We start from the raw sequence: 18,531 nt of genomic DNA on the forward strand, positions 1-18,531 counted from the left end.
CTCCAGGTTTGGCTCTTTTAGATTCCACATGTTAGTGAGATTACACACTGTTTGTCTTTTTCCCTTTGGCATATTTCACTTAGCATAATGTGCTCAAGACCCATCCATGTTATTATAAATGTAAAGATTTCCTTCTTTGTCATAGCTGAAGAATATTCCATTGTGTGTAGTATATCTGTTAAACACTGAGTAATATGAGTTCGAACTGTGGGATCACTTTTAGATGCAAATTTTTTTAAAGTACATATGTTCTACAATACTGTATGACCTCTGATTGATCGAAATTGTGGTTTTGGAGGATTGATTCTAAAGTTGTGCATGGAGTTTGACTGTACAGGAAGTTGGTGCCCCTAACCCCTATATTTTCAAGGGTCAGCTATATGTAAAATGATGTATATGTGGAATCTATTCATGAATGGAAGTAATAAAAACTGGGATAGAAAACAGTCTTATTTGAGCCAAACTGAGGACTATTATCTGAGGCAGACAGATATAAGAAGCATTTGAATTGTGTTTTGTCAGATTACAAAATAGGGAAGGGTTGTAAATGCAAAACCATGTAAGTTAGTTGTCAAGAATTACAACTGAAGATGCATAAAGTAAGGATATTTGTTAAGGAAGGATTGGATTTGAGTCTGAAATGATTGCATAGGTGTAAGGGGAGACCTTGAGCCAATAGTTGCAGGCAGTAGCTGCTAGTAGATATTGTGTCAAGAAGCCCCACTGGTCTGAGAAACTTGACTCTGATTAACTTTAGAAAATGCAGGTTCTTAGTAATGCGGTAATGTGTCTGAAACCAGCTACACCAGGGCCATCAGCCCCTTTTTGAGATCATAAAACCCAGTTGCTCCATTTCAATTTAATTTTTACAAAGTTTTTATTACAGTTGATTGACAGGTTTCTGTCAATTCCTGCTATACAGCAAAGTGACCCGGTTATACATTTATATACATTCTTGTTTTCACATTGACCTCCATCATGTTCCATCACAAGTGCTTAGGTAAAGTTCCCTGTGCTGTACAGGAGGTCCTCATTGCTTATTCATTCCAAATGCAACAGTTTTCACCTACTAACCCCAAACTCCCAGTCCCTCCCACACATTTTAATTTTAAAATACATTCTCTTCCTTAGTGGTTAAACAGGGGTACAATGCCTGTTTAAGGCCACAAAGTAGGCTGTTCTAAACAGTATAACACTTATTGATAAAATTATCCTTTTGCCAGTGAGTATTCTTTCTTTTTATCACTCAAATGAATTTATCACATCTGTAGTTGTATAATGATCATAACAATCTAATTTCACAGGATTTCCATCCCACAACTCTTAAAAGGTAGATCTGAAATGACTTTGCTGTCGTTTGTGTTGGAGAGTGTTTGGCCTATGTTTTCCTCTAAGAGTTTTATAGTGTCTGGTCTTATAATCTAGGTCTTTAATCCATTTGGAGTTTATTTTTGTGTATGGTGTCAGGGAGTGTTCTAATTTCATTCTTTTCATGTGGCTGCCCAGTATTCCCAGCACCACTTATTGAACAAGCTGTCCTTTCTCCATTGTATATTCTTGCCTCCTTTGTCATTGACTGTGTTGGCTGTAGATGCATGAGTTGAATTCTGGGCTTTCTAACCTGTTCCACTCATCTACATATCTGTCTTTGTGCCAGTACCATACGGTTTTAATGATTGTTGCTTTGTAGTATAATCTGAAATCAGGGAACCTGATTCCTACAACTCCATTTTTCTTTTCAGGATGTCTTTTGCTGTCCTGGCTCTTTGTGCTTCCAAACAAACTATTTTGTTCAAATTCTGTGAAAAATGTCCTTGGCAATTTGATAGGGATTGCACTGAATCTGTAGATTGCCTTAGGTAGTATAGTCATTTTGATAATATTAACTCTTACAATCCATGAGCATGTTATATCTTTTGATCTATTTGTGTCATCTTTGATTACTTAAATCAGTGTCATATAGTTTTCAGAGTACAAGTCTTTTGTCTCCTTACGTAGGTTTATTCCTAGGTATTTTATTCTTTTGGATGCAATGGTAAACAGGATTGCAACACTGATTTCTTTCTTCTGCTCTTTCATTGTTAGTTCATAGAAATGCTATCGATTTCTGTGTATTAATTTTGTACCCTGCGACTTTGCCAAATTCATGGATGAGCTCTAACTGTTTCTGGTAGAGTCTTTAGGTTCCTCTAGGTATAGTATCATGTCATCTGCAAGTAGTGATAGTTTTACTTCTTCCTTTCCAATTTGGATACCTTTTATCTCTTTTACTTCTCTGATTGCTGTGGCTAGGACTTCCAGAAACATGTTGAAGAGCAGTGGTGACAGGGGACATCCTTCTCTTGTTCCTGATCTCAGCGGGAATTCTTTCAGCTTTGCACCATTGAGAATGATGTTTGCTTTGGGTTTGTCCTATATGGCCTTTATTAGGTGGAGAGGTTCCTGCTATGTCCACTTTCTGAAGGGTTTTTAATCAGGAATGGGTGTTGGATTTTGTCAAAGGCTTTTTCTGCATCTATTGAGAGGATCATGTGGTTTTTATTCTTCAGATTGTTAATGGAATGTATCACACTGATGGATTTGTGAATACTGAAGAACCCTTGCATACCTGGGATAAATCCCACTTGATCATGATGTACAATCCTGTTAATGTATTGTTGGACGCGGTTTGCTAGTATTTTGTTGAGGATTTTTGCATTGATGTTCATCAGTGAAATTGGCCTGTAGCTTTCTTTTTTAGTGGTATCTTTGTCTCTTTTAGTATCAGGGTGACGGTGGCCTCATAGAATGAGTTTGGGAATATCCCTTCCTCTGCAATTTTTTGAAATAGTTTCAGAAGGATAGGTGTTAGCTCTTCTCTAAATGTTTGGTAGAATTCGCCTGTGAAGCCATGTGGTCCTGGACCCTTGATTGTTGGAAGTTTTTTAATCACAGTTTCAATTTCAGTTCTTGTGATTGGTCCATTCATCTTTTCTATTTCATCTTGGCTTAGTCTTGGAGGATTATACTTTTCTAAGAATTTGTCCCTTTCTTCTAGGTTTTCCATTTTATTGGCGCATAGTTGTATATAGTAGTCTCTTATGATCCTTTGTATTCCTGTGATGTCCATTGTTACTTCTCCTTTTTCACACTTCTAATTTTATTGATTTGAGTCCTCTCTCTTTTATGCTTGATAAGTCTGGCTAGGGGGTTATCAATTTTGTTGATCTTTGCAAAGAACCAGCTTTTCGTTTCATTGGTCTTTTCTATGGTTTTCTTTGTTTCTATTTCGTTGATTGCTGCTCTGATCTTTATGATTTCATTCCTTCTACTCACTTGGGGTCTTGTCTGTTCTTCTCTCTGGAGCTGCTTTAGCTGTCAAGTTGGCTTGTTTATTTGAGCTTTTCCTTGTTCCCTGAGGTGGGCTTGTCTTGCTATAAACATTCCTCTTAGAACAGCTTTTGCTGCATCCCATAGGTTTTGGAGTGTTGTATCTTTGTTGTCCTTGGCTTCCAGGTGTTTTTTAATTTCCTCTTTGATTTCTCCAGTGATCCATTGGTAGTTTAGAAGCATGGTGTTTAGTCTCCACGTGTTTGTGTTTTTTGCCATTTTCTTCTTGTTGTTGATTTCCAGTCATATAGCATTGTGGTTGAAAAGATGCTTGATATGATTTCAATTTTCTTAAAGTTACTGAGGTTGGATTTGTAGCCCAGGATGTGATCCATCTTAGAGAATGTTCCATGTGCACTTGAGAAGAGTGTGTATTCTGTTGCTTTTGGATGGAATGAGCTATAAATCTATTATGTCCATCTGGTCTAATGCATCATTCAGGGCCTGTGTTTCCTTATTGATTTTATGTCTGGTTGATCTGTCCATTGCTGTAAGTAGGGTGTTAAAGTCCCCCACTATGATTGTGTTATTGTCGATTTGTCCTTTTAAGGTTGTTAGCAGTTGCCTTATATACTATGTGGTGAACCTATGTTGCATGCGCAAGTATTTAAAATGGTTATGTCTTCTTCCTGGATTGATCCTTTGATCATTATGTAATTTCCTTCCTTGTCCCTTAAAATATTCCTCATTTTAAAGTCTATTTGGTTGGATATGAGTATTGCTACTCCAGCTTTCTTTTGTTTCCTGGTTGCATGAAATATTTTCTTCCATCCTCTCACTTTCAATTTATATGTGTATTGCTACTCCAGCTTTCTTTTGATTCCCATTTGCATGGAATATTTTCTTCCATTCTCTCACTTTCAATTTGTATGTGTCCCTAGAAGTGACATTGATCTCCTGAAGACAGCATATATGTGGGTCTTGTTTTTATATCCATTCAGCCAGTCTGTGTCTTTTGGTTGGGGCATTTAGTGCATTAACATTTATGGTGATTATTGATATGTATGTTCTTATTGCCATTTTATTAATTGCTTTGGATTTGTTTTTGTTGCTCTTTTTTCTTTCCTACTTCTCTTGTTCTTTTCTGCCTAGAGAAGTTCCTTTAGTATTTGTTGTAAGGCTGGTTTAGTGTTTCTGAATTTTCTCAGCTTTTGCTTATCTGTGAAGGTTTTGATTTCTCCTTCAAGTATGAATGAGAGCCTTGCTGGGTAAAGCCATCTTGGTTGGAGGTTTTTTCCTTTCATCATGTTAAGTATATCCTGCCACTCCCTTCTGGCCTGCAGAGTTTCTGCTGAAAATTCTGCCAATGACCTTATTGGGGTTCCTTTGTATATTATTTGTTTCTTTTCCCCAGCTGCTTTCAAGATTTTCTCTTTGTCTTTAATTTTGGTCAGTTTGATTAATATGTGTCTCGGGGTGTTCCTCCTTGGGTTTATGTTATATGGTACTCGTTGTGCTTCCTGGATTTGAGTGCGTGGTTCCTTCCCCATGTTAGGGAAGTTTTTGGCTACCATCTCTTGGAATATTTTTTCTGTCCCCTTCTCTCTCTCTTCTCCTTCTGGCACCCCTATATAAGGATGTTGGTGCATTTAATGTTGTCCAAGAAGTCTCTGAGACTCTCTTCATTTCTTTTAAATCTTTTTTCTCATTTCTCTTCCGCAGCCATAATTTCCACTAATCTGTCCTTCTGCCTCCTGTATTCTGCTGTTAGCTGCTTCTAATGAATTTTTTATTTCAGTTATTGTATTTTGCATCACTTCTTGTTTAAGTATTATATCTTGTATCTCTTTGCTCAGTGTTTCCTGTAAGTTATCCATCTTTGCCTCCAGTTTATTTCCAATGTCTTGCATCTTCTTCAGCATCAACAGTCTAAAGTCTTTTTCCTGGAGCCTGAGAATCTCCTCATGGCTTAGCTGATTTTCTGGGGGTTTTCCTTTCTCCCTCATCTGAGTTATAGTTCTCTGTCTTTTCATTATAATAGGTTTTTGGTGTGGTGACCTTTTTACTTCTGTGTCTGCCCTGCTGTGGCTGAAGTCGATATAGGGGGCTTGCTGTAGGCTTCCTGATGGGAGGGGCTGATGCCTGCCCCCTGGTAGGTGGAGCTGATTCTAATCCCTCTGGTATGTGGGGCTTAGTCTCTGATTGGGATTAGAGGCAGCTGTGTGCCTGAGGGGACTTTAGGTGTCCTGTTTACTGAGGGGCTGTGCTGTGTTCCCACATGGGTTGTTGTTTGCCCTGGGGCTTCTCAGCACTTTATGACAGTTGGGGCCAGGATTTCCCAAAATGGCCACCTCCAAGGAAAGGCAGGGCTGCTGAATATTCCCAAGAGCTTTGCTTTCAATGACTTTACCTCACAGCAAGCCACATTCACTCCTGTTTTCCCAGGATGTCCTCCAAGTACTGCAGGCAGGTTTGACTCAGATTCCCATGGAAGCATTGCTTTGCCCTGGGACCCAGTGCATGTGAAAGTCTGTGTGCACCTATTAAGAATGGCGTCTCTGTTTCCCCCTGTCGCATGGAGCTCCTGTGCACCAGTCCCACTGGCCTTCAATGCCAGATACTCCAGGGGCTCTTTCTCCCCATGCCAGGTCCCCACACGTGAGAGTTTGTTGTGGGGCTCAGAACTCTCACTCCAGTAGGTTAGTCTCTGTGAACCAGTTACTTTCTAGTCTGTAGGGCTTTCAACCTGGGAGGTATGGGGTTGTTTATATCATGAAATCGCCCCCCTACCTCTCGATGTGTCCTCCTCTTTTTCTTCTGGAGTGGGATATCATTTTTAAGGTTTCTGGTCCATTTGGGTGAGGAATGCTCAGCCTTTAGTTGTGAATTTTGTTGTTTTTAAGAGAGAAGTTGAGCTCCATTCATTCAATACTGCCATCTTAATCCTGTCTCGCCAGTGAGTATTCTTGAATCCCTTCTCAATTATTAGTTGATAGCTCATATGCAAGTTTATTTCTGGGCTCTCAATTCTGTTCCTTGGTTTCTATGTCTACTTCTATGCCAATACACTGCTGTTTTGCTTTTTTAGCTCTGGAATTTTATTTGAAACCAGAAAGTTTAATGCATTCAGCTTTTTTCTTCATGTTTAGGACTTCTTTGGGTATTTGGGGCCTTTTGTGGTTCCATATGTATTTTAGGATTTTTTTCATATTTCTGTTTTTAAAAGCTATTAGAATTTTGAACGAAATGATATTGGCTCTATAGATGGCTTTTAGTAATAAGGACCTATTAAGCGAACTAATCCTGGTCTGTGAGGACTGTATATCTTTCCATTTGTTTGTGGCTTGTTTATTTCATTAAGATCTTATGAGAGAGAAATGTTCAGAGCTTTTACATCCTTGGATAAATTTATTCCTAAGTATTGTTTTTGTTGCTTTTTAAAATGGGATTTTTTTTTTCATGGAGTTTCTTGGTAATACTGAAACACAGATGATTTTTGTATGTGTATTTTTTTTCTTTCTCCTTTTTAGAGACATACCCATGGCATATGGACATTCCCATGCTAGGGGTCAAATCGGAGCTGCAGCTGTCAGCTTATGCCATGGCCACAGCAAAGCCAGATCTGAGCCTCGTCTGCAAAATACACCACAGCTTGCAGCAATGCATGATTCTTAATTCCCTGAGCATGGGCAGCAACTGAACCCGTGTCCTTATGGATACTGGTCATGTTTGTTATCTCTGAGCCACAATGGGAACTCCTGTAGGTTGATTTTATATCATGCAACTTTATTGTTTTCAGTGATTAGTTTTAAATTTGGGGGGCATGTTTAGGGTCTTTTATGTGTAAGATCATTGCATCTGAAAACAGATTTTTTTGAAACCTTTTCCTTTGGATACCTTTTACTTTCCTTGTGAACTTCCTCTGGCTAGAACTTATAATACTGTGTTGAATAGGAGTGGTAAGAATGGGCACTCTTCCAGCATTGAGGTTTTCCAGCTTGGGGGAGGTGGTGATGTGTGTAAAGGGAAATTGCTGTTCTTATCAATTTTATCATATTTTTTTTCAGCTTTGAGCTTTCCTATATTACAATGACTTCTTAAAGGATTCTGGAAATCTCATAGAGAAATTTTAGTCCAAATATCAGTGCTAAGCCAGTGCTTCTATGGGAGAATGAGGGCTGGGACTGCCTATCCACCATCTCTCTAAGGTCACATTGCCATTGTGTGGTTGATTTAAGTAATCCTTAATGACATCTATAGACGTGAATATTGGAACTCAATATAGTTTGCATTGATGATTTGATTACACCAGTTTTATTTCATGGGCCTCTTACAAAAAAGGACAATGTAATATTCTCTACTGTAATTTCTTTGCAGGAAATATGGAAAACTTGATTTAAAGGATGCAAATATTCAAATGTGTTAAAACATAGTATTCTCTTGATGGTTATGCATAACAGTACCCAGAAGTTCACATAAGGCAGCTTTGCCCAATAAATCAAATAAATGTATTTCTGTGGTTATTGGAAATGATGGACATTTACTTCTTAAGAAAAGAAATATTTTTAACATTGAAATGAAAATATAAAAGAGCCATGTTCATCACTTTACCGTGTTTTTTTTTTTTTTTGCTCTTACTTGGAGTCTACGTTTGAAATAAAAATGTTATATTTTTTTGACTATAGACAAAAAACCAATTTATAGTAATTGTTGTATTATTAGTCTTTCTTCTCAAACAGTATGGATACTTCCCTTTATTCTTTCCAAATACATGAATTCATGTACCATCTCTCTCTCCTTCATTTTTCCTCTGCTGGTTCAACACAAGTCTTGATTTTGCTGTCTCTAACTATTCTGTTTATTTATGTATCACTGCTTAATTTTCTACAGCTTTGCAGACAGATGCTATTCAGCACTTATAATTTTAGTTATTAAATGATATGAAAATGGCATTTGAAAATGTTTTCTTCTTTATATTTTCAAATTCACAGGTACCCGGTGTGAAAAGAGTACAAGTAGAGGCAGTGGTTATGAATTGAATATTTTTCTAAAAAACATTGTATACCTAGCCAGGTTAAAAGGGTCTTTTGAGATGAAGATAAAAGCAATGTGTTGATTCGGGGCATGTGGAATATTGTTTTGAAGGGAATTTGTAGGAAAGAGATTGATTGAACTTTTTTCTAACATCATCACTACTTGTTATCTCAAAGACAGTGTGTTTCATGTGTATGTTTTAATGGTGTATTTCAATTGTTTCTGATTCTTCAGCTTCACCCTGTGATCCCATTTTTATCCTGAGCTGTGCTCCCTGCAATGTGATCAGTTCCATTATTTACCAGAACCGCTTTGATTATAAAGATCAGACTTTTCTAAACCTAATGGAAAAAGTGAAGGAAAACCTCAGGATTCTGAACTCTCCATGGAGGCAGGGGAGGCCAAGATCCTTGCTTCTCAAAGAGCCATTTATGCTCTTTTCTCCACGAAGTCCAAATCTCTCTATGCACCAAGCTGTGAAGTGAGTGTGTGATCACCATCCTGCCCAGAGCTCAGCACCATGGAGAACACCTTCGGCTGAGCCCTCTAATGACAGACAGGAAAATACATGCCCAGAGTACAGCACTGCATTTCTGTCCTATTGTCCCTGGTCCAGTGGTTTTTCCACTAAATTCCAAAGCCCAGTTTCCATAAAGTACTCTGGCAACTTCCCTAAAACATGACCACAGCAATAGAAGGAATTCTTGGTCCTTCTGTAAAGGCTTCCATTACCCACACGTCTTGTCACCAGTCACCATTTAATGCCTTCTTCAGCACATTCCTTGGTAGAAACATCTGCATTTAGGAAGGAAGAGACTGTCTCCTTCTAGAGGGAGAGTGCTTCCAGGGCGCCCTGACTAAATCAGGAGAGTTTGAGGCTTCGGTTGGCATCCTAACTGATGAGGTAATTGCATTGAGGATGAGAGAATAAATTTAGGGGGGGGTGGAGGAGCTATAAAGGAACATCTTGATTGTACCCTGGACTAAGCTGACATGTTTTGCACTCTGCCTAAAGGATGATGGTGTGATCTTAAGAGATATCACTTCATTGCTCTGGTGTATGGCTAGTTAGTACATGAAAATTTGAGTTGTGTTTCATGGTATCTTTTGGACCCTCTCAGTTGTAAAATACTGATTTTATGCTGGAAGGTACTAAACATCAGGGACCATCTCTGTGCTCTACATCAATTTGCCTAAACTCCTTTAAAGTCTGCTGTCATCTACAAATGGGAATTATTGTATTTCATGCCATCCCATGTGTCATGACTGTAGAGAAAAATTGTAAAAATACTGAAAAGATTCATATCTAAATGCTCTTATACTATAAACATTAAGTATGAGTATAGGCAATGATAATTATCTCTGATCCCTCATCCTCATTTTCTCCCTTAAATATGTCCGTCAGCATAGAAAATTGTGTATTGTGAAATAAATATTCCCCTCACTACAAAGACCATGTTATATTGATATTTTAACAGAGTTATTCACCAGGCTGAGCATATAGTGTTTAAGTCTTCCTGAAGTGTTCTTTATTTAATAGACTCTTCTTTTCTCTTCCAGGTCTGCAATATATTCCCTGTTCTCCTTGATTATTTCCCAGGAAGTTACAACACATTCCTTAAAAATTTGCTCGAATGACAAGGTACACTTTGGAGAAAACCAGAGAACACCAAGCATCCCTGGACATTAACAACCCTCAGGACTTTATTGGTTTTCTCCTGATCAAGATGGAGCAGGTACCATGTTAATGACAGCTCAGTTATTTGATTTTGTGCATTTTATGGTTCATTGCATAGTTTTGTATTTATCAGGGATGTTTCACTGGGCTAGCTTTTGATGCTGATGGACATCTTAAGTATGCATGAATGCGTACTGTTGTGTGCATGGATCTACAGGAAGCATTATGAAAGAGATAATATTTAATGATTAAATCAGTTGAAGATATTGATTCTACTCTTTAGATACTCATAATCTACCTAAGGAGAGACAGAATGACATGTCAGCTAGCATGTAAACAATTAGAAACCAGTGAGAAAATTCAAAATTATGCTGTAGTATGAAGATGGGCATGATCGTTGCACACACTGTAAGAGACACACAGGAGTTTCTCCTGTCACTCAGCAGTTTACAAGCCCAGCTGGAATCCATGAGGATACAGGTTTAACCCCTGGCCTTGCTCAGTGGGTGAAGGATCCAATGTTGCCTTGAGCCATGGTGTAGGTTGCAGATGGTGTTTGGATCTGCCGTGGATGTGGCTGTGGCTGTGGGGTAGGCTGGCAGCTTCAGCTCTGATTTGACCATAGCCTGAGGTCTTCCATATGACATAGGTTTGTCCCTAAAAAGCCAAAAAAAAAAAAAAATAGAAAGAAGAGAAAGTGTGAGGAAAGAGAGAGAATCCAAAAAATTACTTAATATAACTAGGCTTCCTGTATGGCCATTGGTTGGAAGTAAATATTAATATATTTGCATTGAAAGACAATGGAGGGCATTTCAGATGGTTGTTGGCTGTATGTATGATGCTGTATACATGGGCACATGATGGAAAAGAGGAGGTGGATGGAAGAGAGGAGCCTTAATTGAGTGTAAAGTGAATTGGCATAGAGAGGGAGTTGAAGATACATGTCTAAGAGCATGGATCCTGCACCATTTGCTGAAAAGACTGTTCTTCACACATGAGTCATCTTGGCACCATTTGTCAAAAATCAATAGGTTAAAATTTTGAGGGTTTATTCCTGTAACCTGACACCTATTCCAGGAATCTAAATGTCAGTACTTATCCCAAGCATTCCTGAGGAACAAAAACCAGGCAGCAGCCCCCCCCCTCTGACCTCAGGCAATATTACAAAGCCACAATAATCAAGACAGTGTGATCCTGGTACCAAAACAGACCTACAGACCAGTGGAATAGAATGGAGAACTCAGAAATAAACCCAGACACCTACAATCAATTGATCTTCAACAAAGGAGGCAAGAGTATAAAATGGGAAGAAGACAGTCTCTTCAGCAAGTGGTGCTGGGAAAACTGGACAGCTGCATGTAAATCAGTGAAACTGGAACACACCCTCACACCATGCACAAAAATAAACTCAAAGTGGCTTAAAGACTTAAATGTAAGATAAGACACCATCAAACTCCTAGAAGAGAACTTAGGCAAAACATTCTCTGACCTCAACCACACAAGTGTTTTCTTAGGTCAGACTCCCAAGGTTACAGAAAGAAGAGCAAAAATAAACTAATGGGGCCTAATCAACCTGACAAGCTTTTGCACAGCAAATGAAACCATAAAAAAAAGAGACAACCTATGGATTGGGAGAAAATAGTTTCAAATGATGCAACTGACAAGGGCTTAATCTCTAAAATATGTAAACAACTTATACAACTCAACAGCAAAAAATCCCAACAACCCAATTGAAAAGTGGGCAAAAGACCTGAATAGACATTTCTCCAAAGAAGGTATACAGATGGCCAACAGGCACATGAAAAAATTCTCAACATCGCTAATTATTAGAGAAATGCAAATCAAAACTGCCATGAGGTACCACCTCATACCAATCAGAATGGCCATCATGAATAAGTCCACAAATAGCAAATGCTGGAGAGGGTGTGGAGAAAAGGGAACCCTCTGGAACTGTTGGTGGGAATGTGAATTGGTACAACCACTATGGAAAGCAGTATGGAAGTTCCTCAGAAAACAAAATATAGAACTAGCATGTAATCTAGCAATCCCACTCTTGGGCATATATCCAGACCACACTTTCCTTGAAAAAGAACATGCACCCATATGTCCACTGCAGCCGTATTCACAATAGCCAAGACATGGAAACACCCTAAATGTCTATTGATAGATGAAGGGTTTAAGAAGATGTGGTATATATTTACACACAATGGAATACACTCAGCCATCAAAAAGAACAAAACGATGCCATTTGCAGCAACATGGATGTAACTAGAGACTCTCCTACTAAGTGAAGTAAGTCAGAAAGAGAAAGACAAATACCATATGCTATCACTTATCTCTGGAATCTAATATAGGACACAAATTAACCTTTCCACACAAAAGAAACTCATGGACTTGGAAAACAGACTTGTGGTTGTCAAGGGGGAGGAGGAGGACTGGGTGTCTGGGGTTAATAGATGCAAACTGTGTCATTTGGAGTAAGTAAGCAATGAGATCCTGTTGTATAGCACAAGGAACTATACCTTATCACTTGCAATGGAACATAATGAAGGATCATGTGAGAAAAGTATGTGATATGTGTGACTGGGTTATTCAGCTGTACAGTAGAAATTGATAGAATCCCATAAACCAACTATAATAGAAAAAATTAAAATCATTATAGAATGTCAATAGCTATAGCAATGGCATATCTTGTGGTGTTAATTGCTAGCTTTGCAGTTTTTAAAAATTTTTTACTTATTTTCTTTGATTTCCCCAATATATTACTTTTTTTCTACTGTACAGCATGGTGACCCAGTTACACATACATGTATACATTCTTTTTTCTCATGTTATCATGCTCCATCATAAGTGACTAGACATAGTATCACATGCTACACAGCAGGATCTCATAGAGTTTATTTGGAAATTGAGAAGTGTGAGTCCTCTAATTTTGTTGTTATTTTTCCAGATTGTTTTTTCTAGTCTGAGTTTCATGAACTTCCAGATTAATTTTAGGTAAACTTGTGAATTTATGCAAAGGAATCAGTAGTGATTTTGATAGAGATTGTGAAAATCTGAATCAATTTATGGAGTAATGGCATTTAAAAATTGAGGTGAAGGTGTTCCCTTTGTGGTTTGGTAGGTTAGGAGCCCAGCATAGTGTCCATGAAGATGTGGGTTCAATCCCTGGCCTTGCTCAGGGGGGTAAGTATTTGGCATTACTGCAGGCTGTGGCATTGGTCATGGATGTATCTCTGATCTGGTTTTCCCGTGGCTGTGGTATAGGCCACAGCTGCAGCTCCAATTTGACCCCTAACCCGGGAACTAACATATGCTGCAGGTGCAGCCACAAACAGAAAACAATAAAACAAAACAAAACAAAACAAAACTGAGTTGAGATTCACATACCCATATAGTTAACCATTTTAAAGTGTGTACTTGTAGTGGTATTTAGTGCATTCACAATGTTGTGTGACAACTAGTTCATTTATTTCAAAACTTTCCCATCACTTTGCAGCAATATCCCATATCAGTCAAATGATCGCTCCTCTTTCTCTCCACTCCCTCTTATATTAACCTGGAACCTGCTCTATGTCTCTACGGATTTGCTTGTTATGGTATTATCATATAAAGGAACTCTAGCATTGCCCCTCTTGTTTCTGGGCTTCTCTCACCTAGTGTCATGTTTTGGAGGCTTATATAAGTTGTAGTAGGTATCAGTACTCTGTTTTTCTCTTTTATGGCTGGATAGTATTCAATTTTATGTTCATACCATAGTTTAGTGTGCCTTCTCTGTATTGGTGTACATTTGTGCTGTTTTTTCCTTTGGGCGTATGAATGATGTTGCTACCAACATCATTCTTTTGGGTCATTTCCTTTGGGTCATATGAGAGATGTTGCTACAAACTTGATGGAAGTTTCCTCATGGGTATGTTTTCCTTTATGTTGGGTATATTCCTGGGAGTGGAATTGGTGAGATTATGGTCATTTTATACCTAACATTTTGAGAAACAGCCAGACTTTCTACAGTGACTGCGGCATCTATAATCCCACCAGCCATTTAAAGCTTTCCTATTTTCCCACATAATTCCCCATAGTTACTTTCTAATTTCCTGTCATTATTAAAGCCTGCTTAGTTAAGGTGAAGAGGTATGTCCTTGTAGCTTAATTTGCATTTCCTGTATGAACACTGATAGTGACCATGTTTTCATGTGCTGTTACTCATTTTTATATCTTCTTTGGTGATTTCTCTTTGGTTCCTTTTATAAGACTTTTCTCATTCTGCACTTGTTCATACACTTTTCTGATACTCTTTAGTTCTTACCCATGGTTTTCTTCTGCTCCCCAAGCATATTTAAGACATGTATCTCCAAGTTTTTATCTAGTCATTCCAGTGTCTGGGCTTCCTCGGGGATGATTTGTGTCAGCTAATTTTTTAGCTATTCAGGGTCCCTGTTTACCTGCTTTTTTCTATGCTTTGTAATTTTTAAAAATTGAATCATTCCTACGAAAACCACAATCACCAATCAGAATATACACTGGAAAACTTGACCGTCACTATTGCTAACTCGTTTGCAGCTGGGACAGAGACAGTGAGCACCACTCTGAGACATGGGCTCCTCCTGCTGCTCAAGCACCCAGATGTCACAGGTATGATGAGCACCATGGTGGGAAGGGTGGCTTCAGAGGAGATGTTGGAAAGAGACTGTGAGTGCATTTGACCTTGTCTGTCTTAGAGAACTGCTTAAATCTCTGTTGTATTTTTCTCAAATTTATGCAAGGACAATAATGGGACATCTTTACATGATGTGGAAGGAGGACTGGGAGGAGTGAAGACACTGTGGGCAGTAGCAGAATCAACAAAAGAGCATCAGGACTTCATGGGAGGTTATTTGTAGCAGGCACAGGGGCATGAACTGGCCTGAGACTGCATGTTGGTTTTATTATGGAAAGGCCATTTTGATGCTCCCCATTCTGAAAACTCAGCATTATAAAGCCATGGTAGGGAAAATGGAAACGCTCCTTATGGAAGCATTAGTGAAAATCCTGGAAATTTAGTGAAGCTGCCTGAGATAATTTTCACAGTATTGTAAGTGCTTTAAAAAGTTAGAATCACAAGGAATTGGCCTTGGATGTGTGTATCCAGGAATTTTATTCATTGAGAAGTTTGTTTCCAGAATCATGGTTATTGCAAGCATTAGAATTGTGGAGTGGAGGGGGTCCATAATTTTAGTTTTACAAAGGACTTTTTGTTAGAAATTAACCTTTAAAGCGTTCCAGTTATACATAGCATTTTAGACATAGACATTATCTTGCTTTGTGTTAGGATCCCACTGGAATGAGTATAGCCTCTTGAAACCAGAATTAGCCTTTTAAAGATGGAGAAGAGGTCAGGAAGCAGCCAACTCATCTTCAACAAATTTTTGAAAGACAGAGAATACTGAGAGGTGATAATGATATTAGCAGAGAGGATGAAGTTAGAAGAGGCAGTTGTATAATGAAAAGTCATTTGTGTCCTTAAACTCCTGTAAGTTTCAGTATTTGGAAATACCGGGTTTCAGTGAGGGGAGAGGGAGAAACAGGATGATAAAGGTAGCTCTCCCTGCCGTGTCCTTCTGACAACTCCTTTTATTGGGTAACTGTGTTTGCACAAGAGAATGAGAGGTGCTTACTCACTGGGTATCTCAAGAAAAACTGTCAAATTCTATATTTTAAAAAGAGGGTATTTTCAGACCTGTATGTGTGGCAAAATTTTCTCCCACTCTTCCCTTTCTCATCCATATGCCTGAAGTCATATCAGAGAAAGCCATGGGCTCAAGGAATTTGGAAAAGTCATGAAGGATAGAATAAAAGAGTCAGAAATGGGGAGTTCCCATCGTGGCTGAGCAGAAACAAATCTGACTAGTATCCATGAGGATGCAGGGTTAATCCTTGGCCTTTCTCAGTGGGTTAAAGACCTGGCATTGCCATGAGCTGTGGTGTAGGTTGCAGAGGGCAGCTCAGATCCAGTGTTTCTGTGGCTGTGGTGTAGGTCAGCGGCTACAGTTCCGATTCAGCCCTAGCCTGGGAACCTCCATATGCCATGGGCGCAACCCTAAAAAGATTTTTTTAAAAAAGAAAAAATTCAAACCTATTGTTAGAAATTGGGCCTGGAAAATATCCATTGCAAAATGGTTAGGTGTATATGGGGATCCCCGGTGGCCTAGTGGTTAAGCATCTGGTGTTGTCACTGCTGTTGTGCAGGTTCAGTCCCAGGAACTTCTGCATGCCATTGACACAGCCAAAACACCAAAGAAGCCAGAAAAACAACAACAACCACAACAACCCTGCAATGGTTCAGTGGCTAAAGCAGGTGTAAAGGGATAAACCAAAAACAGAAGAGAGGTGATCGATTATCTGCGGTTTCCTAATAGTAGGGAAATTATGATTAGGAATTTGAAATGTCTATGTCAATATTTGGAAATAATTCTAAATGAAGATATAGAATTTTATGAATTGAATTAAAGAGACATGTTTAAGTTCAAGAAAGTATCAAAAATGAAGCATAATCCTAGTTATCTTATGGGGGAGCATTGTTTATGTAGTCAGAATGATCTTTAATTTTTTTTTTCTTTTTAGGGCCTCACCTGTATCGTATGAAAGTTTCCCTGTTAGGGGTTGAATTAGAGTTGCATATGTTGGCCCACGACATAGCTGCAGCCACAGCCACAGCCACAACAATGCTGATTCCCAGCTGCATCTGTGACATATGCCACAGCTTGCAACAACATGGGATCCTTAACCCACTGACTGTGTCCAGGCATCAAACCTGCATGCTCAGGGACACTATGTAGTTCTTAACCTGCTGTCGTGCAACAGGAACTCCCTAAAATGAGTATTTTAATAGCCAAAAATTGTGATGTAAACTTTGTGAAAATAAACTAAGGGAATTTGTGTGTGTGTGTGTGTGTGTGTGTGTGTGTGTGTGTGTGTATCTGGTTATATTTTGTATGAGGTGGGGGTGGCCATGGGAAGTCTCAACTCTAATACTAGGACATCAAATATTGCTTAAAAATCCATAAGAAATAGAAACAGGAGAGAGGACAAGATGGCGGAGGAGTAGGGGGACACGCTCGCCCTCTCCCACAAACACAACAAAAAAAGCACATCTACAGAATAAATGACTCGCACAGAACAGCAACCAATCGCTGGCAGAGGAACCTAAACTCCAATAACGGCAAGAAGTTCGTGACATTATTGGGCAGAATGGGAGAAAAGAGGAGAGTGAGAGAAGGTGAATCCGAGCGGGACGGGCGCTCCCGAAAGGGAACTGCTGAGGAGAAAGGGATCCCACACCCTGGAAAGTCACCTACCGGGCGAAAGATCAAATGAACCGGAGGAATCCCCAGATGCAGAGAAGAGTGTAGCAGTAAGTCGGAGTACGGAAAAACCGATCAAGAACCCAACGGACCATCTGAACTACGGGCACAGTCACCAAAAATTGAGATGCCTGGGTGGGGGCTGGGCACCGAATCCTCGGCTCCAGAGATTAGTCCCCGGGAAAGGGCTGGGGGACGCCTGGGTGGGGGCTGGGCACCGAGACCTCGCCTCTGAAGGTTGGTCCCTGAGAGGGGGCCAGGGGATGCTTGGGTGGGGGCTGAACACCGAGACCTCGCCTCCGAAGGTTAATCCCTGAGAAAGGGCCGGGGGACGCCTGGCGGGGGGCTGGGCACCGAGACCTCGGCTCCAGAGATTAGTCCCCGGGCTAGGGGGGCGGGGAAGAGCGGAAACTGCTTGGGAGGTCTAGAAACCATTTGAGGGGGCAGAGACTGCCTGGGAGACTAGAAAACAAAGCTGTAGCAGAGGAAGGGAACAATACTCTAGGGGCGGGGAAGTGGAAAGCCGCCTCAGAGGGAACCTGGGAGAAGAGCCTGGTCTGCGCCTGTGCTGGGGAGGGGAGAGAAGAAGGGGTGGGTCCCCATAGAATACCCCCCACGCCACAGCAAGCTTACAGGCCCGCTAGCTAGCAGAAAGCTGTGCTTCCCAGTGCATTCCCTCCCCCACCCCCGCCACGCCCTACGCTCTCGCGGAACCTGGGGCTGCCTGCCATCCAGGAGGGCTGGCCTCAACAATTGCCTGAAGCCTACCACCGCAGGGGATCTCCCTGCACAGGCCTGCTTGCCCTTTGGAGGGGCTACACTTCCACAGAGCAGCACCAAAAACCACCAGCACCCTAGAAAAGGCCTGCAGCCCAGAAAAGCTAGAACAAGCTTAGCAAGGCCGTGAATAGATCGGCCTAATTCTCCGACGGTTTTTCTGAGACGGGCTGCCCCGGGGAGGAGCCTCTTGGGTCTCCAAGGGCCTTGCTACCCGCCCAAGCCCCCAGGGGGTGCTAAGACCTAGTGGACCAGCTGCATAGGACTGCCAGCTCCAGGCAGGATCCCCTGCAGCCCAGAAAAGCTGCAACAAGCCTGGCCGAGTTGGGAAAAGATCTCAGACGGTCTTTCCGAGTCGGGCTGCGCTGGGGAGGAGCCTCTTGGGTCTCCAAG

The 18,531-nt window shown here is 40.4% G+C and overlaps 1 pseudogene; it reads left to right on the forward strand.

The window, feature by feature from the left end:
• The window catches only part of LOC110256856, a 65,487-nt pseudogene that overhangs the window by 33,643 nt on the left and 13,313 nt on the right, over positions 1–18,531 (forward strand).

Source organism: Sus scrofa, chromosome 14 (genome assembly GCF_000003025.6).
Source record: "Sus scrofa isolate TJ Tabasco breed Duroc chromosome 14, Sscrofa11.1, whole genome shotgun sequence".
Taxonomy (NCBI): Eukaryota; Metazoa; Chordata; class Mammalia; order Artiodactyla; family Suidae; genus Sus; species Sus scrofa.